Here is a 27,395-nt window from a genome sequence, read left to right as displayed (position 1 = left end):
AGGCTCCTTTGTTCATGTTCTTCTAATGGATTAGTCATCTTTTCATTTTCCCTAATGGTTTATATAGATCCTTTTCAAATTTATAATGTTAGTTGGTTGTCATGTGTGCTATGTGGATCAACTTTTAACATTATAGGAGGCATTTTTTGCCAAACAGATTTTTTAAATTATTTCTTTGTGAAGTCAAATGTATCAAATTTTTTCTATGTGACTTTGGTTTTTCTGCCTTGCTTAAAAAAACCTTTCCAAGACTATAAATATATCCACCAATGCTTTCCTCTGGAAATCTTAAGAGTTATTTTTTATGCTTAAATCTTTGAACCATCTGGAATTCCAATTTTATTTTCCACAGGAAACATAAGGGAATTTTTTATAAAGTGCTCTAAAATATTTTATATTTCACTAAATCAGAAAGAGAATTATCAGATCCCCTTTATATTTCTCCCTTTTAAAGAAAAATTCTAATTAAAGAACAACATATCTTTTATGGTAGGAAATTTGGAAAATACAGAAAAGAATAAGGAAGGAAACAAAATAATTGACAGTAATCCCAGTAGTCATAGATGAACGCTGTTAGTATTTGGTTCATTTACTTTAGGTAGAAATATAAGTTTTATAAAATTGGGATCATATATTATGATTTGACTCCCAATTTTTTATTTAACATTAAATATGAAATTTTAACCCTTTGTCATTATATGACTTCAGAAACACAATCTTAGAGGTCTATAAAATATTTTATTATGTGGTTATACTATCACAATAACCATTTTAACAATTGGGGAATGCATTGATGACAGCGCAATTACTGAGTCAAAGATTTGCACGTTAAAAATATTTTCAAATTTCTCTTCTAAATGTTGTTAATTTCCACTTGTCGGATGAGTTTGAAAGCACTCACCTCAAACTGAGTATTTTCTTTCTCTTTTATTCTTTGCCAGTTTGGAAGGTGACAAATGATTTATTATTTGGGGTCTATTACATGCCATGTGATTGCCATGGAATGCTGCGTACATGGAAGAAATGCCCCAGGACTAATTAAAGAAGAAGCCTTAAAAGTCCTCAACTGTTACAACCCTGAGAAAACTAAAACCTTCAGTCCAAATTCCCATTTATACCTGTGAACCTAGAATCCAAAGCAGGAAATTATTGTCTGCCTTCCCGCAGGGACAACAGCCCCATCCAGGACAAAATGTCTATCGTATTTGGGTTACTGTGACCCAGAGAAGTTGTATATTCTTTGAACATGTCTCCCTAGTAGGAAGCCTAAGTTTAGACAATTATGAGATATGCAGAGTCAAACAGGAGGTAAAGAGCAGAGAGGAAGAAAAAGGAGGAGTGTTGGGTCTCTTCACTGACTTTAATTTGTCCCAAAGAATTTGAAGAATCCCGATGGCTGACACTTAGGTCAGGCTCAAATCTTAAGTTTACATCTTAAGATGGGAGTAGTTGTTTATCAAGAAGACATATTTCCTCCACATTTAGGAATAACAAGACAGTCTGGGACTGAGCAGCATCAGGATGGGGTAGATGAGGGTCATTCAACCTAGTCTGTTTCCGTGTCTTTCTGATGAGTAGCTTCTAGTCCTGAGCTATTAAAGTACATATGTGGGAAACGGGCTTGGCCCAGTGGTTAGGGTGTCCGTCTACCACATGGGAGGACCATGGTTCAAACCCCGTGCCTCCTTGACCCCTGTGGAGCTGGCCCATGTGCAGTGCGGATGCGCGCAAGGAGTGCCCTGCCACGCAGGGGTGTTCCCCGTGGAGGGGAGCCCCACGCACAAGGAGTGCACCCATAAGGAGAGCCGCCCAGAGCGAAAGAAAGTGCAGCCTGCCCAGGAATGGCGCCACCCACACTTCCCGTGCCGAAACAAGATGCAGCAAATAGACACAGAGAGAACAGACAACCGGGGGGGGGGGGGGGGGAATTAAATAAATAAATAAATCTTTTTAAAAAATAAATAAATAAAGTGCATATGTATTAGTCATTCAGCATCACCCCGGCTCAGAGATTTCATTTGTAAACAAAACGGAAGAAGGTGGAAAATAATGAAAACAACATTTATCAAAGGCTTTCTGTAGGCTAAGCGCTGTGTACATCACATATTACCATATTTGACCCAAAAACCTTATGGGATATTATTAATCTCATTTTACAGAGGAGAAAACTGAGTCTCCAAGCAAAGTTAAGTAACTTAATATGGCTATACAAGTAGGAAGTAAATGGCCGAGCCAGGATTTAACTGAAGATGTCCAATACCAAAGCTCAAGCTCAGTCCACAAAATTCTGATTCTATCATGAGGAAAACACCTGATTTCTAAAGACTTCACTAACCCCATTGTAATATGAAAGAAACAAAAATAAGCATGCAGAATTATCAGAGGCAGGGACATCCTCTAGTGACCCGAAACCTGAGGTCATTCCTAAATTTTATTTTTGGGATGTTTTTGCACTTGTAGAGTCATAATGTGAGTCTGTGGCACTGTTAGTTTAATCCTTCAGTTACTTATTAATAGCACAGGCAACCCGCATGGAGAATAATGAAATTTTATTTTAAAAATCCATAAATTTCCTTAGCTGCCTAAATATGCTTACATTTCCATCAATGATCAATTATTCACTTAAAAACAATGCAAGTCTGATCCAAGAACCAGAGTGGGGCCTAATGTAAAACTCTCAAGAAGAGGAAGTAAGTCTTTAGTGGGCCTCTTAACTTAGCTACAAGAGGTACCGGAGCAGAGGAGAGGAAAGGTTGAGGAGTGAAAAGAAGGAAAAGAGAGAGGAAGCTGGACTCTTTTCTTTATGCTGATAATGATATTATAGTTAAATCAACTCCTAGTACACGAGGGAGAGAGTGAGAAAAAGACATGGGGAATGGGGAAGCTTGTCTACCTATTAAAAGATTTCTGATGTTGTGCAAGAATGTGGGTTGGAGACAATGTGGTGTAACGGAAAAGCACACTGGCCGTATGGTCCCAAGACCTGGGATTTAGTTCTTACTCTGCCACTCACCAGCTTCAAACTTTAAGCAAATCACTCTTCCTTGGCCTCTCTGTTTCCTCAACTACAAATTTAGGAAGTAGGAGTAATAACTTCTAAGGTTCTTTCGTCTTTGATTTTCCATGATTCTAGTATTTGTGTATCCTTAAAACCATAGCATTTGGGCTACTGACGATTCTGCTTCTAATTAATGAATAAGCAGGAGAAAGATATTTTCAGGCATACTTCTTTTCTGGTACAGGGAATAAATTCTTGCATGCTGACATTAATCTATTTTTTTTTTTTCCTCCAAAATTCCTATCTATCAGTACATATCATTTACACCGCACCCAGAGGACACCGCCTTTTTCACTCACATGCTGCTTCAGGCCTCATCTCACCAGTGCCCTGCTGTCTTCCTTGGGCAGTGGACAAGACTGAACTCTGCCTCTTGGCATTTGATGGTGTGAAGCGAATTGCTTGATGTGGAGGATGAGAATGATAATGCCTCACACCTCCCGGGATTGGTGGAGGGTCTGTAAAAGCACATGCAGACTGCAGAGCTGATTTCTAGTTAGGACTGGAGGTCATGATGGTGACAAAAAGGAGAAAATATTCCATTGAATGTTTTACCCTCTCTTTTTCAATAAATACCCCATTGTTATTTACTGTTGGCATGCATTTCCTTAACAGAGTGTCTTTTACCCAGAACAGGATCCTATATATGTCATTGTTCTGTCCCCCTTGTGTCCTTTTAACTTCTGTTCTTCCTGCTATCTAAGATTAGAGTATTATCTTGGTGTAGAAATTTGATGGCAGGCATGTGTCTTCACTGCTTGAAACCAAAAGCCACGTTGGCTTTTTCAGTCCTTTTAGGAATATAGGCATCTCACCCCTTTGGGTGAAAAGACTCATTTATTCTGCCAGACATTCAGCAAATATTTACTCAGTTCATTTTGTGTGCCAGGCACTGTGCTAGGGAGAACACTTCATGGTCCAAACCTCAAAGAGCTGCAGTCCTGGGGGAGAAGCAAACTAATTAGCGAGGTGGAAGAAGATGGTGGTGTAGTGGAGCATCCCATTTCTGACAAATATTTAATCTCTCTATGCCTCAGTTTCTTCTTCTGTGAAATACAAAAAAAAATATTACCCATTATATAACATTGTGACTTTTAGATTAGGTAATTCAGGGAATGTGTTTATAACAGTGTCTATCACCTAGTAAATAGTAATTTTGGAGAATTCCCAGTCCCTTTCCCTATATTGCAACATTCTGAGAATAATGAAACAGTCAGATGAATGGCACCAACAGTTCCCAGACCTCTCAGGTGGTCTGAGAGCTGATACCAGGCAAACCACCTAGGAAGAAATAAGCATCCTCCACGTGCTGGCCTGAGAAACACAAACCATCACCCTTCGATGACGCATAGGCGTAATCTGAGTCCCTGCCAGCTCCCAAACCATGGCCAACCTAAATCCTTCTGAGAAACCATCCCTCTGGGCTCCCATCCTCTCTTGAAAGGTCCCTCAGTCTTCCCCTCTCCTGAGGCCTCATTCTCCTCCCTCCACTGCCCAGCAGCTCCAATCACAGCTGGGAAAAGTGCAGGCTGCTGAGGGAAGGGTAGAACTTGGTTTCACTCCCAAGACAAACAATTAGGGGAGCATTAGCTTCCCTTAATGGGCAAAGCAACATTAAACAGATGGAAGCCCAGACCCGGGTCACTTTGCAGAAAGCCCAAGCTGTGACGGGGCTGCCAGTACTCATATGTGACCTCCAAATTGAAACTTAATTGGCCATTAACGGAACGCATCTAATTAAAAACACTTGTAATTAAGCATGAAGAAGAAAAACAGCCTGGAGTTTGGACTTGGAGACAGCAGAACTACATTTGATACAGCCAATAAACCCATACTTAAGAGCAAAGCCAATTATTTCCTATCTTCTATCACGCAGTGTTTATGCCACAAAAGAAAGCCTGCTACAGTGCCCCCCCACTCTCTGACCTTACCATTCACAGTCGAGAAACTACAGGGCAGTTGGCAGTGGGAGCAGTAGGCCCGCAATTCTCCTGACAGGTAAGATGGAAGCAATGAGGAAAATCTTTGGAAATATTTTGGAATTGATGCTACAGTTTGGAACAGAGCAAGTTCTCCCATTCCTCCAAGATAAGAATAGAAGTTCATAAACATATTTCTTCTGCATTTCAAAAATAGAAAATGAAATAGAATATTGACCTGCAAGGGGACACCAGGTTAAGGAAATAGATTTTTAGGGAGATTAATTTGCCTAAGATCACAGAGCAGTAAATGTCAGAGTCAAGGCTTTGTAATAATCCTGCCCTACCTCTCTCATAGATAGCAGAAAGAATGAAATGAGACCCAGTGTATGAAAATATCCTGTAAATTATGAAGTATTTAACCAGCAGATCCCATTTTTCTGCTTAGGGTGAAACAATAACACCCCAAATCCACATATTACAATACAACTCCTACCACTTATGCGTATGTAAGATACCTAGCCTAGTGCCGGACAGTTAGAAGCGGTGTGTACTAGGTGGGCAGTTAAGAATGCAGGTATTGGTGCCAGAATGGCTGAGTCCAGAACCTGGTTCCATCACTTACCAGCTGGATGATCCTGAGCAAGTTACTTCTTTATGACTCAGTTTCCTATCTGTAAAATGGAAAGAACAGTAGTACCTATGCCTTAGGGTGGGAGTAAAGATGGACTGAATGTATAAAATGCTCTTAGGGGAAGCAGACTTGGCCCAGCGGTTAGGGCATCCATCTACCACATGGGAGGTCCATGGTTCAAACCCCGGGCCTCCTTGATGCATGTGGAGCTGGCCCATGCACAGTGCTGATGCACGCAAGGAGTGCTCCCATAAGGAGAGCCACCCAGCGCGAAAGAAAGTGCAGCCTGCCCAAGAATGGTGCTACACACATTGAGAGCTTACACAACAAGATGACGCAACAAAAAGAAACACAGATTCCTGTGGTGCTGACAACAACAGAAGCGGACAAAGAAGACGACGCAGCAAATAGACACAGAGAACACACAACCAGGGCGGGGGCGGGGGGAGAGAAATAAATAAATAAATCTTTTTTTTTTTTTTAAATGCTCTTAGAACAGGGTGAGACACATAATGAGTACTCAGAAGTGTTAGCTATTATTATTAATCTTTCCAGATTAACAAAAAGTCCACTTTTCCCCAGAGCTCCCCTTGCCTAATATGTCCCCAAATCTTCAGACAGTGTGCTTAGTGGCACAGTGGCAAATATAAAAAAGATCATCCCTAGCTATTCTCACAGCTCAAGCATGAAGCAAAGATGCAGAAGTAATTCTTGGGAACCTCAGTTTTCATTTTGCGCTGGGCCCTACAAGTTATGCTGCCAGCCCTGGCTCCTTCTCAGGACGATTAGCTATGGCAATACCAATTACCTTTAGGGAAAATCCCATTTCCACCACAGAGCATGATTTAACCCATGACCCCAGCAATTCTGGGTCCTCCGTTCTTATCTGTGATTACTTTATAATAGGTGCCATGCAAATATGAAAACAGTATTTTATGTATTATTAATATCCTAAAAATGGCCTTTCAGGATACCATGGTTTCAGGGATCTGTTGTGATAAGAATACTGGTAAGAAGACCTGAGAGCCATAGACAGCCTAATTTTGTTATACAAGTAGAAACAACTGGAGAAAATATTGTTTGGGGAGGTTTTGATGGAAGGGAGGGCAAAGAATTCCCAGGCCAGACTAATTAATTCAATAAGTAACTCAGATCCCTGGAAAAATGTTGAGGACAGGAATAGTTATATAAACAGAAAAATGATGTAAGCAAAGCCAACTTTGGGGGTAATTTCTTTGTTCCTAATATCTAGGAGGCACCCTGGGTAGCCATCTAAGGGTCACATCATGTTCAGGAAAATAAACATGACTCGAAACAGTATATCATTTCATCTGATTCCCCAGGGCTGCCTCAAATGCATTTAGGTCCTGTTATGTTTATTGACATAGAACATCTCTGCCTAGAAATGTCAGTGAACAAAAGCAGCCGTCTCTGACATGGTGGGAGGGGTGGAGAGGCTTCTGTGGAACTCTGGCTGTTTTTCCAGAACTGTGGCTCTAACTAAACCACTCCATTTCACTTTTTCCTACTCACTATGAGAAATAAAATTAGTCTTGATTTTCTAGAGGCAAATACTTTCTCATGATGCTTTGAAGGGTCTTTATCATCATGATTCAAAGTTTACATGCTACTCATTTTACAGTACTGGTATTTTTAATGAAGTAACCCAGCCACCTGCTCTATGGAAATTTTCTGTAGCTTTTGGCTACCTTTATATTTCCTGTGGACCAAAAACTAAAAGCCAAAGGAGTGAGAACATTGCTAGTAGCTGGGAAGAATAGAAGGGTCACTAGTCGAAATTGCTGGAGATGTTTCCTCTTCCCTTTAGGCAGAGGTCCCCATACCCAATTTCCAACTACAAGGTAGTTAAAGTCCTAACAGTGCTTAAGAACATGTGGTTTATATTTTAAGTTTCACTTGAGGTGTCAATGCATGCCCCTCAATAGTAAGAACTGCACCTTGTTAATATCGTAATCCCAAGGACCCAGCAAAGTGCTGAAACAGATTAGGTGCAGAATAAATGTTTGTAGAAGGAAGAAATTAGTACATCAACCATCACAGCATGGCAAATATTTTTTTTCCACAGATGGGAATCTTCCTACTTAGTTTAAATGAATTCTTCTGAAATTTGTTTTGAGCATAGAAATAAACATAATAATATTAAAAATTGAAGGCTGTGAGCTCCTTGAGATCAGGGCCCCACATAGTTGGCATCTGTATTTCCAGTACTGAGCATGACAGAAGGCATAGAGAAGGTGGTCAATAATAATTTGTGAAATGAAAATGTGCCACTTCCAGTGACTGCACTGAATCAGGTCAGGTCCCCAGTCCCTTTTAGCATAACTGGACACTGTTGTTTGTCCATAATTTGGACACTGGGCTATTCCCATATCACAGAGCCCTCATGAACCTCAGAGTAAAATGTATACAAGTGAGCCTCTTTTGGCCTCCTTTGTCGGGAGTTAGATGTGGGTCCCCATACTGGCACACCTTGATGACAGTCTTTCTAGCAAATCTAGCAGGATTAACCTGCATAGAGCAAGGGCCAGAATTCAGTGATCTTCCTCAACCACTTACATCCCCTCTCCCCATTTTCCTTGGCACCTGAATGCTAAGGTCATAGAAAGTTAAATAAAATAATAATGTTCTACTTAAAGCATGAAGGAAATCCACCAACACCTAATCTCTACAAATCCTCAATCAGAACAGACTGCTTTGATCAAAATAGCCAGATTGGACAAGCTGCTGCTTGGTTTTCTTTTTTTTAGGAGATACCAGGCATTGAACCCTGGACCTCACACATGGAAAACAGGTGCTCAGACACTGAGCTACATTCGTTGCCCTGCTGCTCGGTTTTAAATCTCTCCAGGCCTGAATCCCTGAAGGGCAATTTCCTGGTAGAATTTAGCTTTCACCGGTCAAAGAACACAAACTAGCCCCAGAAATCCTGGGCTGGATTATTCCTGTCACCAACAGGTTGTGATTGGAGGATGGGTATCACCAATCTGATGTGGTCTGTTTCCAAGTAATACCAAAATAGAAACAGCAAGGAGCAAGGTCCAGTTGGGCTGGAATCCTTCGCCCACACGTTCTGGGCACTGGCACATAATGGTTGTGGATAAACTTCCATTGGATCCTGGTGGATGTCTCCCTCCCTGCCACCCCCAGAATCCTTGGGCAAGGAAACTCCCACCAAGGGATAACCTAGTCATATACCTCCAAAAACTGAGCTCTATCAAGATTCCTGAAAACACAGGAAGATACTAGTTTTATAAAGTACATTTTCCTCAGTACAAATGCATCATTGTTGTCTAGGGTGCAATAAACTGGATGTTAGAAACCCGGATCTGTGATGCCATTGCTTGATCTCTTGCCTCTAGGGGAGAATGCATGCAAGATAGGAAGGAAAGCTTATTTCTAAATTTCTGAACAGAATGCTTTTACTTTACAGAGTTCATGTGTTTTGTTGCTGTCTCCCAGATAAAGGACAGGTAAGAGGTATTAACAATTCTTTTTACTCAAACAAGATTCTGCATGGAAAACTTATAAGGATAGAGGTAAATTCAGGCAGGGCTCATTCATCAATCTTCTGACAACTATAATACTCCAAACATTAAGAGCGAGGGCATTTGACCTATATGGCAACCCAGTGGTCCCTCAGACTGTGGTTCACTCACATGGGAACTTGTTAGTAATTCAAAATCTTAATTCAGATCTACTGAATTTAAAAGTCTGGGAGTAGGACCAGCAATTTGTGTTTTAGCAAGCTCTCCAGTTGATTATCAGGCACACCAATGCTGTGAAAGTTTAGACCGATGTCTGGTTCCTACCCCAAGGGGCACTCTGATTTAATTGGCATGGGGTGTGGCCTTGGCACTAGGATTTTTATAAACCCCCCACGATTCTAGCGTGCAGTGAAGTTTGGGAGCCATTGCACAAGGGTACAGGAATTGATCCCCACGCCTGTCTCTTATTGTTCATTCCTCATACCCCGCTGTTACAGCCACTTCAGTTTTGAAGAGTAAATCTTCAAAGAGCGACTCACCTTTCAAAAAGTTGATGCTAAAATTTAAATAGATGTGCTGCCACTAGTTGAGATGACTGTGCCACGTGTTATAGAATATATTCTCGTTCCATGTCTGTGGAGATGCTGTGCTCAAACTCTACGGATACTTTATCACGAATTTGCTACTCCTTTTTAAAAAATAAAAACATCTTTATAAAACAAAGTAAATAACAGCAACTACTAAACAACCTTTCGTTTTAAAGTGATACTTTGGAGCAATGTTTAACAGTCTTTGGTATGATTCAGAGCTTTCTCACTAATATTTAATTTTTTTTCTGTCAACCCATCAACCATCTTATATCTTTGCTTAAAAACAAATCTCTCAGCACTTCAACTTTAAGTTCCAGCTGGCTCAGCTGCCAAATGACTCTCAGTTGCTTATTTCTAAGCACATCTCTATTCTCTGTGTCATTCAGAGGCAATCCAGTCCATGACTTTTCTGAACTCAAGAAAGGAATCTCTTACTTTGTCTTTGGAAGTAACAAGAAGGAAAATTCTAAGAGTTAGGCAACTCCAGAGGAATATGTCAGATATAAGTGCCTGTGCAACAAAGGGTCCTGGGATGGGCAGGTGGCTTGACAGTGTTGGCGGGTGTGTGGGGAGAGAGTGCCTGGTCTGGAAAATGGGAGGCAGAAAGAAAACCAGAGCAAGTAAAGCACTCAAAAGAGCAGAAGAGAAAGCAGCAGCAGACCAAGGTCCAGATTATCTAAGCAGTGGCGGGAGGATAAACATTAGCAGAAAGATAGCAGGAGTCAGAAACTCAGGGTCCAAATCCGAAGTCAAGATGCCTAGGAGACCTCTAAGTGTCTGCAGTCAAAATCCCCTGCTTCTGATTCTGTCTGAAACCAGACAACTTATACCAGGGCCAGGAAGAGCACCGAAAACCCAAAGAGCCCTGGCAGACCAGTGTGGCAGGGGATCGCATATAATAGGTATGTGACACTGGTTTGTTGAATGAATATATGTTCAAAAATATTCCTGGTTTTCATAGCATATTGTTCTCTTCCAATGACCCTAGTGTGTCTGCCATAGCCTGCCCTCATTCTTTTTTAGAAATTAATCTATCACAGTAGCTGGAGGGTAAAATGTAGGTTTAGATGTGCTTAGGGTAAAAAATACCAAGCTACGAGTTGGAAAATTTTGATATGGGTACTGGCTCTGCTTCTGACTAGCTTTTAGCTTCAGACAACTCATTTTACACCTCTGCAGAAAATGAGGCAAATGAGACAGTAATACCAGATGATCTCTAAAGCATCTCCCAACTCTAAAAATCCATGGTTCTGCACAACAGGTATTTTCTTGAAAAATACATACCAAAAATTGATTTCCATATTTCAGATTGGCTTATGGTACCCCTGCATATCACTGGCTTCATGTGGCTGAGGATTTTCTAAACATTCTCAAGGTAGACCTGATCTTTTAGGTTATCTGTGGGATTTGGGAACCGAGGGAGAGCTCCATAGATAGACTATGTATCAGAACACACATTGGTTGACTAAAATTTCTAGAAATTTTGCAAGTTTCTTCTGAGGAAAGCCCCTGTATCCTGCCATCACAGACAGGGATACAGAAACTGGAGGGGTGGAGTCACATGTCTAGTTTTAGCTTTGGTCTTTGTGCGCGGGGTCTGGTGGGAGGGGGGGGTATAAGGCTCTGCCCAAGAGTGGAGAAAATGTTCTCAGACTCATGGAGAGCATGGCATCAACACTTCCTTAAATCCCTCTCCTCTTCACGTCCCCCACATGGACAACGCCCACACCCCAGCAAGCTACGTGCTTCACTGCATTCTCAGCCAGATGTGAGCAGGCCAAAGGGGCAGCCATCTGGACTCTGAGAGCCCATTACCGACGTAACAGGCAGCTGAATCTAGTTATAAACAGCAGCCTTTCCCCGTCTGGCTCAAGCTTGAAATCACACACTCAGAAAGCATCTGCCTGGGACATGGGGCACCTTTCCCTTGGGGATGGAGAGAGGAGAAGAGTGCAGGGACGTGACCCCCAGCACAGCAGCTGCTGGCAGAACACAGGTTCTGTGCAAGATGCTGAAAGAAGCACTTGTCCTTTCATCTTCTTTTACCAACCTGTGAGGAGCAGGGACTCATACACACCCCTCAAATCATTCTGCCTGAGACATTATTGGAAATGGGACTTTGTTTAACACAGGAGCAGATGAAGGACAGCAGAACATCCTGAGTGCCAAGAAGAAGCCTGCTGCATCAGCAATAGTCACATCCACAGATAGTCCAGCCTCAGATGGCAGGTGTACAGAAGGGGGCTCTGAAGGCCACTTTGCCTCGTCCCCTGTGGTCCTTGGTCCAGGACCATGGATGGCCACTTGCTGTGAGAAGATGCTGTTCTCACCCTTCAAAGCCCTTTTTCCATAAAGCTGTATGTGGTGGCAAAGAGGCTAATGGTCACTCAGAAGATGGAGTGCAAACCTCCCCTGCTCCAGATGGCATAGTGCCCAAATGTCCTCCCTTCCCAAGGAAGTCTCAGGGTCCTGCCCCTCCCCAAGCCATAACCCTGATGTCCAAAGCAGAGGACTAAGAACAAAAGGCCCCGGGTGTCCTCCTCTTCCCCTCCCAGCTATCTGTGAGAGCCCCCTGAGGCCCCACATGTGTGCCCTGCCACACCCAACTGGAGTTGATGAAGACTCCACATGCTATCATGTTTCAACATCCAGCACACCCTCTTCCCCATCCCCCAGAATGTCTTATCTGCTCTACCTGCCCCCTCCTCATAAACTCTGATGGAAGCAGGAGAGTAGTTAAGAATGCAACCATAAAAGCCAGAAGCCCTGGGTTCAAATCCCCATTCAGTCACCGTTAGCTGGATGAACCTAACCTCTCTGCCCATACTTTCCTCATCTCTAACAAGGGCAGGAGGATGAGTTACTTCACATAGTTGTTTTAAGAATAAGTTGATATATACAAAGGGTTTTAAATAGTGACTAGTACCTAGTAAACCCAGAATGAGGACTGGTCATTATTCCACAAAGACCTCCCCAATCCTTCTTCTATCGTTGTTTTTTCCAACAATATCTAATTAGAAGTATCACATTGTTTTACAATTATTAGATCCCTGTTTCCTTCTTTAGTCTTTGAGCTTCTCAAGAAAAGAGACTGTGACTTGCTAATATGCATCTCTAGTACCAAGTGTTTGACATTGAACAGATATTTGAAAAAGAAGTGTATAGAATCTAAATGGATGGGAAACTTCAATTAATAATAATACCTTCCATTTAGCGAGTAATAACTATGAGCTAAGCACATTGCTAAGCACTTTACTTATATTATTAAATAGTTTCTTTAAATTTAATCTCATGTAGTCTTCTGTTCCTTGTTAACAAATTTGACTCTCAGAAGCAAGAAGGAAAATTACTATAAACTAAAATTCAAGGACTTAAATCAAACAAACAAATGAACTAGAGAAGTAGGGAAAAGGCTACTACTGTCCCTTAGTAAAGAGAGAGTGAAATGTAGAAGAAAAATCATCATCTTGGAGTGTATTAATACAAAAAACAATGATTCTGAGTTGTCAGATGGGCCCTTAGAAGGCAGACTTAAGTCCAGAGAAGAGAAATATGTAACTCAGAGATATATCTAAAAGGAGTGGGAAGTTCATCAAAATGAAAAGCTGGCTCTGTAATAAAGAATACTAAAAATGAGGAATAAAGTGGATTAGCACAAAACAAAGCAGAAACATGGGGCACTCTACAGTGAGCTCCAACTATAAGGAGAAAAAAAAAATTCTTTGTGGGTGTATTAGTCAGCCAAAGGGGTGCTGATACAAAATACAAGAAATCTACTGGCTTTAATAAGGGTATTTATTTGGGGTAGGAGCTTACAGATACCAGGCCATAAAGCAGAGGTTACTTTCCTCACCAAAGTCTATTTCCAAGTGTTGGCGCAAGATGGCTGCCAATGTCTGTCAGGGTTCAGGCTTCCTGGGTTCCTCTCTTCCCAGGTCTTGCTTCTCTCTGGGCTCAGGTCCTCTTTTTTCCCCACAAGGTCAGCTACAGACTATTGGGCAAATGTCTCTCTCCCAGGGTTTCTGCTGTGTCTAAGGAGCCATCTCTATTCCTCTGTGTTCTTCTCCTGGCTCAAGTCCTCTCTTCCTGGGGCTTGCTTCTCTTTCCTCTCTGTACTTACTTCCTGGGGCTCTAATTCAAAACTCTAATATCAAAATGCCTCCTCCTCTGTACCTTGCAATGCCTTTTATCTTGGTGGGTAGGGTCTCAACACCCTGATGATGTGACCCAATCACAGCCCTAATCATAACTTAATCATGCCCAGGTACAGAACAGATTACAAACATAATCCACTATCTATTTTTGGAATTCATAACTATATCCAACTGCTATAGTGGGTCTATATCCAATATGGTCTGGGGCTGTGAGGACAAGTGCCAGAGAGCAATGCATGGATGAAAGCAAGGAAGGAGGAAAATTCAAGACCTAGGGAGGCTCTTGTTTTTAGCAGGGGAGGTGGTTGTCCAATATTCACATAAGCAGAAAGTATAATACCACTACTCACAGAGGGATGTCATCTTGACTGGTGAAGAGAGGAGGCAGAACAACTTAGCTCCTGTTTGCTTCCATTCTCCCTGTTAAGGATGATCATTAGCAGATCAGTATGTGGAAACAACCATAATCAAGATCGAACTGATGATCAAAATAAGTGAAATGAGAATAAGAACATCCTTAGCAATTTAAAGGAATTAAAACCTCTTGTGCAGGCAGATTTTATAATAACAATCATCACAAGTTACATTTGTTTGACATTTTATAGTCTTGGAAAAACCCTTTCACTCTATTATCTCATTTTATGAATTTAACTCCCCAGTAGGTTCTGGGGGTAGAAGAGTTAACAAGAGTCTTTGGGCAGGACCGTCTAGAATTTTCTTAAATTTTTTGGCTTGGTAAAATACTCTATTCCATTTTTTATATCCAAGAAGAGAGAACTTAATCATGCTACATCATTTTATTCTTGAAAAAAAAGTTTGTGTGTTTTTTAGATTTTTCCTAACTTTTATCATTTAAAAAATGGCATGTCACCTTAGGAAATGAAAACCCAATTTAATTCAACAGTGGGGTTTTGGAGAAGAAAATGTTCATTATGGAAAAAAAAGGAAGGAAAGAGAAGTGGGCCCGTTGGTTGGGCCTAACGGGTGATGCAGCATTCTCATTTCACTCACCAGGTCTGAAGCACAGGGGTGAAGCATTTCTACTGTTTCCAAGTTCCTGCTCAGAGTTGTTTAGAGCATCCTATGAGAGAAGGACAGTGAGTGGTTTCAGAGCACCATCCAGTGCCAGACTCATAAACTACAACAGGTTTTCATAAGACCTGAAGAAGAGCTTTAGAAGTATTTAACTGAAATACCAACTATAACCCAATTTCACATATGGTTATTTCTGCAACCTAAGCAACTAAATTCCAGCTACTTAACAGTTCCATATTATAGTTAGATGATCAAGAAATTGTCTCAAAGCAAAACAGAGTCATGGGACTGGAAATAATAATTATCATCCTTTAAGTAACAGTAAGTACTTCCTTGACCATACAAGGGGCTTAGTTTGTTCATTCCTTGACTGTTTCATAGTCCTTGATCCTTCTCTCTATAATGCTGCCATACTCTCTTTGAATCCACCCCATCTGGAGCCCCTGCCCCTCTCCACCTGTACAGCCCATTCCTCAGAGAATAATAAATCCTCACCCCAAACACATGTTGTATCTTGAAAACTCTGACACCTCAGTCTTCTTAGGCCCAACATACTGATTTACAATCAGAAAAGGGGAAGTGGTTTAGGGCATGTCTTTGTTGAAATGGGGATTGAGGTGAGATGGCATGGGATATAAAGAGAAGATCAGGGGCTTCCACTTCAATGTACTCTCTCCATTAGATTTCCCACCTAGTTCACCTAAAATGCTAAAAACACACTTTGCTACCTCAGAAATTAATTTTTTTCCAAAGACCATGTAGAATAACCTTCATAGTCCTAGTTAAAAAAAAAATGTCTATGTGCAAAATAATAACTCTGGCCTTATGTGTTAAAAGTAAATTTGAGGGAAGCAGATATGGCTCAAGCAATTGAACTCCTGCCTACCCTATGGGAGGCCCCAGGTTTGGTTCCTGGTGCCTCCTGGAGAAAACGAGCAAGACAGCAAGCTGGCATGATGGGCTGGCATAGCAAGCTGATGCAACAAGATGAAGCAACAAGGAGACACAAAGAGGAAACAATGAGAGAGACAACAAAGCAGGGAGTGGAGGTGGCTTAAGTGATTGAGTTCCTCTCTCCACATGGGAGGTCCCAGGTTTGGTTCCCAGTGCCTCCTAAAGAGAAGATGAGCAGACACAGAAAGCACACAGCAAATGGACACAGAGAACAGACAGTGAGCACAAACAACAGGGAGGGTGGGAATAAATAAATAAAATCTTTTTTAAAAAAGTAAATTTGATTTCTGAGATGATGAATGTACAACATTGTGATTACACTAAAAGCCATAGATTATACACTTTGGATAGAATAGCCAGAAATAGCAGCTATGTACAGTGGGAAAAGCACACAAATATTGAGAGGTGAGGAATTTTATTGTTTGTTTGTCTGTTTTTTGCTTATTATTATTATTACTATTGAAATAATGAAAATGCTCTAATAACGATTGAAGTGATGAATGCTATGTGATCATAGAAAATACCATTGACTGTACACTTTGGATGAATTGTATGCTTTATTAATATGTAACAATAACAATGATTTGTTTAAAATTTTTAAATTTAATTTAATTTAAAAAGTAAATTTGACTTCTTCCTGCCTTGGTTTTAATCCCACATTAACTAGAATGCCTGGGATGATTCCAGGACCAATGACACTAGACTCAAAACATTTGTCTCTAATCTTAATTTTCTTAAACATATGACCAGTTTTGTATCACGTTCATAGTCTATTTTTAAAGACATGATCAAACAATTCAAGACTTCATTTCTTTACTTGTACTTCATTCCACTTGATTGTCATTTTCTTAAGGCAAGAATTATTTATGTGTGTCTCACACCTTTTGTACTAGCATGGTGTAATGCTCATTGAGTGTTTGTTGAATTAACCCAGAAATAATAATGGTTGGATGTGGTTGAAACTTCTTGACCATGGCAGTGATAGAATTCCAGAATGTGGGACCAAGAGCAGGAGTGGAATCTGTCTCTTGGATTCCTTAAGAAGTGAACAGATGGGAAGGCATCAAGTGAACAATGTTAAGAAAGAACTCAGGTTTCTAAAGTAGTAACATGTTTGATGAAAATTACAGGAAGTTTCAGCCTCTGAACTGCTGCTGCAGTGCAAAAGATGGAGGAAATGAGTAAGGGACAGTAGTAAAGGGAAGAGCCGGAGACAGATAGGTTATCCTCCACAAGTGAGGGAACACTGAGGCACATTTTGTCTGGGGCATTTCTGCTTCCCTCTGGGAGTTTCCAAATTCAGCTCTTTGTGTCTCCAAAGTTGTTCACCGGTGTCTCTTCCTAAACAAGGGAAGACTGAATAGAACTTTGAAACCAAGGAAATGTGTCATTTGCCAATTTCAGGGACCGGGCCAGGGCCAGATGGGATCATTTTTAAAAGGGTGGTAAAATCAGATTCTCTGCACAGAATAATCCAACTCAAATTTGAACTTGGCTCCCTTGAAGTGAGGAGGAAGATCAGGATGTTTGGGAGGACAGTATTTGTAAAAGATACGGAATGTGAGCCCATCTATCCTTCATACCACAGCTGAGTTATGTTTCCATACCAAAGTTCTAATTCTCTCAGGATAAAGATTTTTGTGTTTTGTTTCTTTTTTATTTTACAAACAAAGACACACTATTGGAAGGTTTTAATCAATGGGGTGACCAGAAGATCAATCTAATAGTGTGACCTATGTAGAGCATCAAGTAGAAGTCCATTATCATGATTTAGGCGTTAAGGACTAAAGATGAGGGCAATGACTATTAAGGAGGAAATGGAAGCAAGGAGCTTTGTAATGGAGCAGTCAAGAGGACAAGAGGACTTAGTAATAAGCAAGGGGTCAAGGGAAAAAGGAATTAGAGCGTAACAAGTCCAAGGGTCTGGGAAAATTATCATATCCATTAGAAAAGTAAGTCAATCAAAGTGTAAAGATGATACTTTAAGACACATATCGAGTTACCAGAAATTTTACCACAGTAATTAATAGCATGTGTTTGGTCATTAAAATAATATCTCCCAGGAGTGAACAGCAGTTTTTATTTTTAAAGTGATACAAATATAAACTGAGAAATACAAACCCAAAAGAAAATGTTCTGCAGGTCTTCTTTAAAAGTCCTTCTTCAGCCCTCAGAGCAGGAGAGAAAAGGTAGATGTTTAATTTTGTAGGTAGTAGGCTATGAGAGGACTCTATCACTATGGAGATCCATGTACTGTGCAAAGTTACCCATTAAACAGATGGAGAGATTAGAAGTGTGTTAGTTCAACAAATCTGTGTACTTTGTCCTTGATAAGTTTGGCCACTGCTGTTATCTGATCACTGTGTGATTAAAGCCTGAAGCACGGTTACCAGAAATAAAGAGGCACTGCCCCGCCCTGCTTTCCCGGAACTTCTCATCCCCACTAGACACAACGCAGCCTGGACACCTGGGCTACACGCCTTTCTCTCTTGTGAAGGCTGCTGGTTTTCGGAAACCTGACAAACTCACAGAGTGTTTATTTCTGTATCAAATAGAGAAAACAAAGAGCAAGAAGCTCAGGTGTAAATGCAGTTGAGGGAACATGAAGGAGGGAAAATGAGTCAACCTACGACAAGTGAGCTGACCATACCCAGCTTGGATGAACCCTACAGGCTACGGTTTTCTCAGAGGACAGGCTAGCTCAAAATATTACTAAGGCCTGTGGCGTTATTGCAAAAACACTCATTGTTTTAGCTTGATAAGGGAAGTATTAAAAGGCCCTTGATTGTTTAATGGGAAAATTGAAAGTGTGCATTACATAAGTTATAGGTGAGCTTATTTAACTTGCTGACTATTTTTTTTCCAACATTAGCAAGCATTATTGGACACTTATCATGAGGCAGGCCTTGTGCTAAATACTGAAAATATGACTTTTCAGGAGGGGGAGGCAAGATGGCGGCTGAGTGAACTTCCCGGTTACTAGCTCCTGGGGGGAATCGGCTGGGAGGCATCGGAGACTCTTTGGGACCGGCTGTTTCGGGATTTTTCCTGGTCCAGAGGTGTCTGGACATCGATTTGGAGGGAAGGTAACAGAGAGGATCCATCTGTGAAATATACACGGAGATCCCAGCTACGTGTGGAGGACTCCCTCCTTGGGTAGGCGGAGCCGAGACAGCTAGCACCTCGCGGAGCCCCGGCGGGCGGCAGCCAGGGTAGCCTAGCTGGGCCGAGGTGGGCAGCGGGCAGGGGATACGAGCCACGCCACGGCGGGCGGCGGGCGGGAGAGCCGAGCCGCGCTGTGCCCCGGCGGGCAGCGGGCAAGGGAGCCAAGCCCAGCCGAGCCTAGCCGCGCCGCGGCGGGCGGCGGGCGGGAGAGCCGAGCAGCGCTGCGCCGCGGCGGCAGGCGGTGGGCGGGGAAGCCGAGTCCGGCCGAGCCCGGCTGAGCCGTGGCGGGCGGGGGGGCCGAGCCCAGCCGAGCCGCAGCGGGCGGCGGGCGGGGGACTGGAGCCCAGCTGAGCCCAGCCGAGCCTGGCGGCAGGGTTTCTGTTCTTTGGTTTTTTTTTTTTGTTTTTTTTTTTTTATTTTTTGTTGTTGTTGTTGTTGTTCTTGTTCTTTTTTTTTTTTCAATCCTCTCTTTCTTGTCCCCAATATTCTTCTTATACTATTTTACCTTAACAATACAATAGGTCCTACAGGAAATACCTCACATTTGCTGGGTTTCCTCACCCTCCACTGCCTCATTTCTCTGTGAATAGATTTAGCCTGTCTACACTATCCCCTTTCCCCTACAACTTGATATCCTCCACCATCTGCTATCTCTCCTATATTCCATCTCCCTTTCTTTGATCCACAAAGTGTCTAACTCTTAATTTCCAATACCTTTGTTTAGTTTTCCATCTGGTATTCGTCCCTGAAACTATTACCTTTCTTTTCTCTTTCCCTCTCTCACGAAAACAATAGCCTCTTAGTACGTACCACATTCCTCCCATATTCAGTCGTCTACCTCATTATAGGTACTTTCCTACTACTATAACTCTACACAATTTACATGATCTAACCTCCATCCTCCCAGAACTCATATTGTTGCTTTGTAAACATATATCACCAATACTACTTCACACTTTTTCCTTCCTTACACAATTGACTTTCCCCAGCACTAATACTTTCCTTTAAAGTGAGCTTAACTAGCAATAAGAAATTGGAATAAGAAGAACAAAGTGACAAAGAGAAGATATAACACTTACGCAAAAACAACAGCTAATTAATCTCCAAGACTAGACAAAGAAGCTAAGGAACTGATTAAACCCGTCAAGAAAAAATGTTGACAAGACAGCAACAAAAATCTACAAACCAAACCAGTAACCAGGAAAACATGGCTGAATCCAATCAACAAACTGAAAATCAGGAAGGGGGGCAGGACTTCGCACAAGCAATGAAAGATCTCAGAACATTTATCACCGACAAATTTGATGAAGTAATGAAAGAGGTTAACAGCGTGAAGACAACACTTGGAGGGGAAATTGCAGACATGCGCAAAAAAATAACAGATATGATGGAAATGAACACCACAATTCAAGAAATCAAAAATACACTTGCAGCAAATATCAGCAGACTAAAAGAGGCAGAGCAGAGAATTAGTGATGAGGAAGACAGTGCATTGGAAATCAAACAGATAGTAGAAGTGGTCAATAAAAAGGTAGAAAAAATCCAGATAGGACTTAGGGACCTGAATGATAACGCAAAACGCTCAAACATACGTATTATAGGCATTCCAGAAGGAGAAGAGAAGGGAAAGGGGTCAGAAGGAGTGTTGCAGGAAATAATGAATGAAAACTTCCCAAATCTACTGAAAGAGACAGATGTACATATCCAAGAAGCACAGCGCACTCCACTGGTCATAAACCCCAACAGGCCCACCCCAAGACATATACTTGTCAAATTATCCAATGCTCAAGACAAAGAAAAAATTCTAAAAGCAGCAAGAGAAAAGAAAACCATCACATACAAGGGAAACTCCATAAGATTAAGTGCTGATTTCTCATCTGAAACGATGGAGGCAAGAAGGCAGTGGTATGATATAGTCAAGGTACTAAAGGAAAAAAATTTCCAACCAAGAATACTCTATCCAGCTAAACTAGCATTCAAAAATGATGGAGAGTTCAAAATATTCACAGATAAACAGAAACTGAAAGAGTATATCAACGAGAAACCTCCCCTTCAAGAAATTCTTAAGGGAATTCTGCAGGAAGAAAGGAAAAAACAGGACACTCAGAGATGGAGGAGAGTGTAAAAGCAACAAGAAAGACAAAAATAGAAGGGGAAAATAAAATAATACAAACAAAATATAACAAACACAAATCCAACCAAAATATGGCTACCATAAATAACTCTTTAAACATAATAACACTGAATGTCAACGGATTAAACTCACCTATCAAAAGATTCAGACTGGGACACTGGATAAGGAAATACGACCCATCTATATGCTGCCTACAAGAGACACATCTTAGACCCAGAGACTCATGGAGGTTGAAAGTGAATGGCTGGAAAACAATCATACAAGCAAACAACAACCAAAAAAAGGCAGGAGTAGCTATATTAATATCAGACAAAATAGACTTTAAATGCAAAACAATTGTGAGACACAAAGAAGGATACTATATTTTAGTGAAAGGGACAATTTGTCAAGAAGATCGAACAATCATAAATATTTATGCTCCTAACAAGGGCGCCTCTAAATATGTGAGGCAAACGCTGGAAAAACTAAGTGAAAGAATAGATGCATCTACAATTATAGTGGGGGATTTTAATACACCACTATCAACTCTGGACAGAACATCTCAAAAGAGAATCACTAAAGAAACAAAACATTTGAACAGTATATTAGAAGAGCTGGATCTAATAGACATATATAGATCATTACACCCAAACACAGCAGGATATACATTTTTCTCAAGCGCACATGGAACATTCTCCAAGATTGACCATATGCTAGGCCACAAAGAAAGGCTTAATGAATTCAGAAAGATCGAAATCATACAAAACAATATCTCTGACCACAGTGGAGTCAAGCTGGAAATTTGCAAGGGACAGAGACCCAGACTTCACACGACAATTTGGAAATTAAACAGCACACTCTTAGAAAAACAGTGGGTCAAAGAGGAAATCTCAAAAGAAATCAATGACTACCTTGAAACAAATGATAATGATAACACAACATACCAAAATTTATGGGATGCAGCAAAAGCGGTACTGAGAGGGAAATTTATAGCCATAAATTCATATATCAAAAAAGAAGAAAGAGCAGAAATTGAAGAATTAACTGCACATTTGAAGGAATTAGAAAAACAACAACAAAGTAACCCAACAGGAAGAAGAAGGAAGGAAATAACAAAGATAAGAGCAGAACTAAATGAAATAGAAAATAAGAAAGCACTTGAAAACATAAACAAGACCAAGAGCTGGTTTTTTGAGAAGATCAACAAAATTGACAAACCTTTAGCGAGACTAACAAAGAAAAAAAGAGAAAAGATGCAAATACACAAAATAAGAAATGAGAAAGGTGATATCACCACTGACCCCACAGAAATAAAGACTATCATAAGAGGATACTTTGAAAAACTATATTCCAACAAAAATGACAATTTAGAGGAAATGGACAAATTCCTAGAAATACATAAGCAGCCCATACTGACGAAAGAAGAAATTGATGATCTTAACAAACCAATCACAAGCAAAGAGATGGAATCAGTCATTAAAAATCTCCCAACTAAGAAGAGCCCAGGGCCAGACGGCTTCACAGGTGAATTCTACAAAACATTCCAGAAAGAACTAACACCAATCCTGTTGAAACTATTCCAAAAAATCGAAACAGAAGGAACACTGCCTAATTCCTTCTATGATGCCAACATTACCCTAGTACCAAAGCCAAACAAAGACAACACAAGAAAGGAAAATTACAGACCAATTTCTCTAATGAACCTAGACGCAAAAATACTTAACAAAATACTTGCTAATCGTATTCAACAACACATTAAACGAATTATACACCATGACCAAGTGGGATTTATTCCAGGTACGCAAGGATGGTTCAACATAAGAAAATCAATCAATGTAATACACCATATAAACAGATTGAGAGAAAAAAACCACATGATTATATCTATAGATGCAGAAAAGGCATTTGACAAAATACAGCACCCCTTCCTGATAAAAACACTCCAAAAGATCGGAATACAAGGAAACTTTTTGAACATGATAAGAGTATATATGAAAAACCTAAAGCCAACATTGTTTACAATGGCGAAATCCTGAAATCCTTCCCTCTAAAATCAGGAACAAGACAAGGATGCCCATTGTCTCCGCTCCTATTTAACATTGTCTTGGAAGTACTGGCTCGAGCACTGAGGTAAGAACCAGATATAAAAGGCATTCAAATTGGAAGGGAAGAAGTCAAAATTTCATTATTTGCAGATAACATGATCCTATATATAGAAAACCCTGAGAGATCTACAACAAAGCTCCTAGAACTCATAAATGAGTTTAGCAAAGTCGCAGGTTATAAGATCAATGCGCAAAAATCAGTAGCATTTCTATACACCAATAATGAGCAAGATCAGGAGGAAATCAAGAAACAAATACCATTCACAATAGTAAATTAAAAAATCAAATACTTAGGAATAAACTTAACTAAAGAGGTAAAAAACTTATACATCGAGAACTATACAAGATTGTTCAAGGAAATCAAAGAAGACCTAAATAAATGGAAGAATATTCCCTGTTCATGGATAGGAAGACTGAATATTATTAAGATGTCTATCCTACCAAAACTGATCTACACATTCAATGCAATCCCAATAAAAATCAACACAGCCTTCTTTAAGGAACTAGAAAAACTAACTATGAAATTTATTTGGAATAAAAAGAGGCCCCAAATAGCCAAAGACATATTGAAAAAGAAAAACGAAATAGGAGGAATCACACTTCCTGACTTCAAAACATACTACAAAGCTACAGTAGTGAAAACAGCATGGTACTGGCATAAGGAGAGACACACAGACCAATGGAATCGAATTGAAAGTTCAGATATAGAACCTCATGTATATAGCCGTATAATATTCGATAAAGCCACCAAACCCTCTCAACTGGGAGAGAATGGCCTATTCAACAAATGGTGCCTGGAGAACTGGATAGCCATATGTAGAAGAATGAAAGAGGATTACCATCTCACACCTTATACAAAGATCAACTCAAGATGGATCAAAGACCTAAATATAAGAGCCAAGACCATAAAGACCTTAGAAAGCAGTGTAGGGAAACATCTACAGGACCTTGTAATAGGAAATGGCTTCATGAATATCACACCAAAAGCATGAGCAGCAAAAGAACAAATAGATAAATGGGACTACCTCAAAATTAAAGCCTTCTGCACCTCAAAGGAGTTTGTCAAGAAAGTAAAAAGGGAACCCACACAATGGGAGAAAATATTTGGCAACCATATATCTGATAAGAGACTTATAACTTGCATATATAAAGAACTCATATATCTCGAAAACAAAAAGATAAACAACCCATTTAAAAAATGGGAAAAAGATTTAAACAGACACTTCTCCAAAGAAGAAATACAAATGGCTAAAAAGCACATGAAAAAATGCTCCAAATCCCTAGCTATCAGGGAAATGCAAATCAAAACTACAATGAGATACCATCTTACTCCCATAAGATTGGCAGCCATGAAAAAAACAGTAGAATACAAATGCTGGAGAGGATGTGAAGAAAGGGGAACACTCATCCATTGCTGGTGGGAATGCAGAAGGATCCAACCATTCTGGAGGACAGTTTGGCAGTTTCTCAAAAAATTATCCATAGATTTGCCATATGACCCAGCAATACCACTGCTGGGTATATACCCATCAGATCTGAAAACAAGGACACAAACCGATATATGTACACCAATGTTCATAGCAGCATTGTTCACCATCGCCAAAAGTTGGAATCAATCCAAAAGTCCATCAACAGATGAGTGGATCAATAAAATGTGGTATATACACACAATGGAATACTACTCAGCTGTAAGAACCAATACACTACAATCGCACGTGATAACATGGATGAACCTTGAGAATCTTATGTTGAGTGAAGCAACCCAGGCATTGAAGGACAAATACTATATGACCTCAATGATATGAAATAAGTTAACTGCCTCAGAGAGCTAGAGTCTGGAAAAGTGGCTTACTGGAAATCAGGGGGTGGAGGAAGGATGTGAGTTAATGTCTGTAGGGGTGGAATCTGTGATGAGCTGGGGGTAAGTATGAGCACAAAGAAGGGACAAAATGGGGGCAAGGGGTTACCTTCGGGTGGGGTTTTCTGGGTTTGAGGGGGGCTGGGGATGGGAAGAGGGGTAATATGGTCCAAGAAATAGGTGGGAGGGAGGGGCAACATACAAACATGGGAGAGTGCCAGAAGTTCGTTGAGAACTAAATGTTGAGTAAAACGTATCAAAGTATAAGTAGGAGGGTTACCTGGTTAGGACGCTCAGGGGGTATGGTCTGATGCAGGACGGACTCCGGAGGGAATAGCTGAAGGCTCATTTTGCCAAGGTGGGTTCTACCATTGGGTGGGGTGGACCCATATCCTGGGGAAGACTAATGCCGTCGAATAGAGAGAACTGTATCTCTCGTGAGAAAGGACGGCTCCCAGGGCATTAGATTGGCAGGCGTTGTGGGCCCTAAGGGGAAGGGAAAATGGACGTGCAATGGATGGAACAAAGGTAAATAAGGGGGCAAAAGAGGAGTTATGTGAGAGTACACGAGGATGAATATAAAACAGCTAATATAACACCAAAAACATATAGGGGACGACAGACTAATAATGAAAACCATAAGACAAAACATAGGATAACTAAAAAATTTAGAAAACTGTACAACCTAAAGTATGGACCACATAGTAAGCACAAATGTTACCTTGTTTGAAAACTATAGTTTCGGAATCTGTACATCAGTTTCAGGAAATATGATATGAATAAGTTAAAAGATTATTGCTGTGGAAGGGAAAAGGTTTTATGGTGGATCTGGGGAAATACTGTATATTGTATATATGAATTTTGGTGATCTAAGACTCTTCTGAAGCTGACATTATGTTGGGATTCACTTTACGGGAAGTTTTGGATCACAGAGTGGTTCAACAATGGCAGCGGAGGAATACTGATATGGGATGTTATTGATAGGATATATATGGTTGACAGGGAGTTATACAGGGCATATGCCCAGGGTATATGGTAATGTCTATATATACTCATAGTGGAAACAATTAAAAACAACAGCTGGGGGGGTACTGGGCTCTTGGCCGGGGGGTCACTGTTGTGGGCCCTGGGAGAGCAGCGGCAATCCTCCAGGTGCAACGGCAAGAACCAGGAAGGAAGGAGGGCCCAACAGTGGGCTCTTGATACTAATGGCTACACTTTTGAGCCTATGCACCTGCAATAAGAACAAGGCCTAGAGTAGCATTGTGCCTGGGGGTTTCCTCCTGACAGCCTTCATGTTACTCAAATGTGGCCACTCTCACAGCCAAACTCAGCGTGTAGATGCGATGCATTCCCCCCAGCGTGGGACACGACACCCGGGGATGAGCCTCCCTGGCACCGAGGGATCACTACCACATACCAGCTGAAGAAGCAACTAGAAAATGACCTTGAATTAAAGATTCAATGCGGAACAGCAGAATATACCTGTCTACATATAATAACATGACTTTGGGAAGCAGTTTGACCTAATGTAAGGGGGAAATGGAAAGGAGAAATGAGATTATAAGGCTGTGAGTCTCTAAAAAAGAGTCTGGAGGTTGTCAGAAGGAATAGCCCTATGTACAACTGAACAGAGTCTAAGAGACAGATAAGGTAGATACAACCCCAGGTATTGGTTCTTTTGAGGGATAAAGAGACCCACGGGTTCTATGGTCATGGCAGAAGGGGTTCACTGCCATGACAGATGGCCCTTCTTTGGAGCTGGTGTTTCTGCGTGATGGAAATGGACTCAGAGGGGATCTCTTTTCACAAGACTTGCATGCTACTTTATTGGAATTGTAGTTGGTGCTGGGTTTAAGATATATGTAGGGGATTTGAATCTCTGGACTGACAATATGACACCCAGGCCCAGAGCCTCAACAGACTTCAGCTCCTACACTTTGACTTATTGGACTTACTCCACTCAGCTAACATGGAGTTGAAGAAGGTCAACCACCACAACATGGAGCCTAGAGTGTCTACAACTAGAAGCGGGAAGAGTGCATCCAGTACCCATGTGGAATCTAAGCCCTCACTTGACATAGGTGTGCAATGGACACAACCAATCCAATGTCCACAGAGAAAATGTGGAATGGGTGTGGGAACGGTAGCCATGGGGGCTGCTGGGTGTGGGGAACGGGAGGAAGAGATGAGATGTGGAGGCGTTTTCGGGACGTGGAGTTGTCCTGGATAGTGCTTCACGGACAATTACGGGACACTGTAGATCCCCCCAGGGCCCACTGGATGGAACGTGAGAGAGTCTGG

General features: G+C 41.0%; 1 long non-coding RNA gene across 2 annotated transcripts in view; it reads right to left on the bottom strand.

Annotated features, from left to right (window-relative positions):
• Nucleotides 1-27,395, bottom strand: part of LOC101416905 (uncharacterized) — a 130,480-nt gene that overhangs the window by 83,258 nt on the left and 19,827 nt on the right. The window contains exons 1-3 of one of the 2 annotated variants that reach the window (XR_009188594.2): nt 17,972-18,057; nt 14,873-14,942; nt 14,212-14,281 (exon numbers count right to left, since the gene is read on the bottom strand). This is a non-coding gene — a long non-coding RNA (uncharacterized lncRNA). Of the gene's footprint in view, nt 1-14,211; nt 14,282-14,872; nt 14,943-17,971; nt 18,058-27,395 lie in introns of those variants that run through there. The other variant, XR_011645468.1, reaches the window with a different exon arrangement.

Source organism: Dasypus novemcinctus, chromosome 13 (genome assembly GCF_030445035.2).
Source record: "Dasypus novemcinctus isolate mDasNov1 chromosome 13, mDasNov1.1.hap2, whole genome shotgun sequence".
Classification (NCBI taxonomy): domain Eukaryota; kingdom Metazoa; phylum Chordata; class Mammalia; order Cingulata; family Dasypodidae; genus Dasypus; species Dasypus novemcinctus.
The sequence above is the reverse complement of the archived record's forward strand: the minus strand, read 5'-3'. Positions and strand labels throughout refer to the sequence as shown.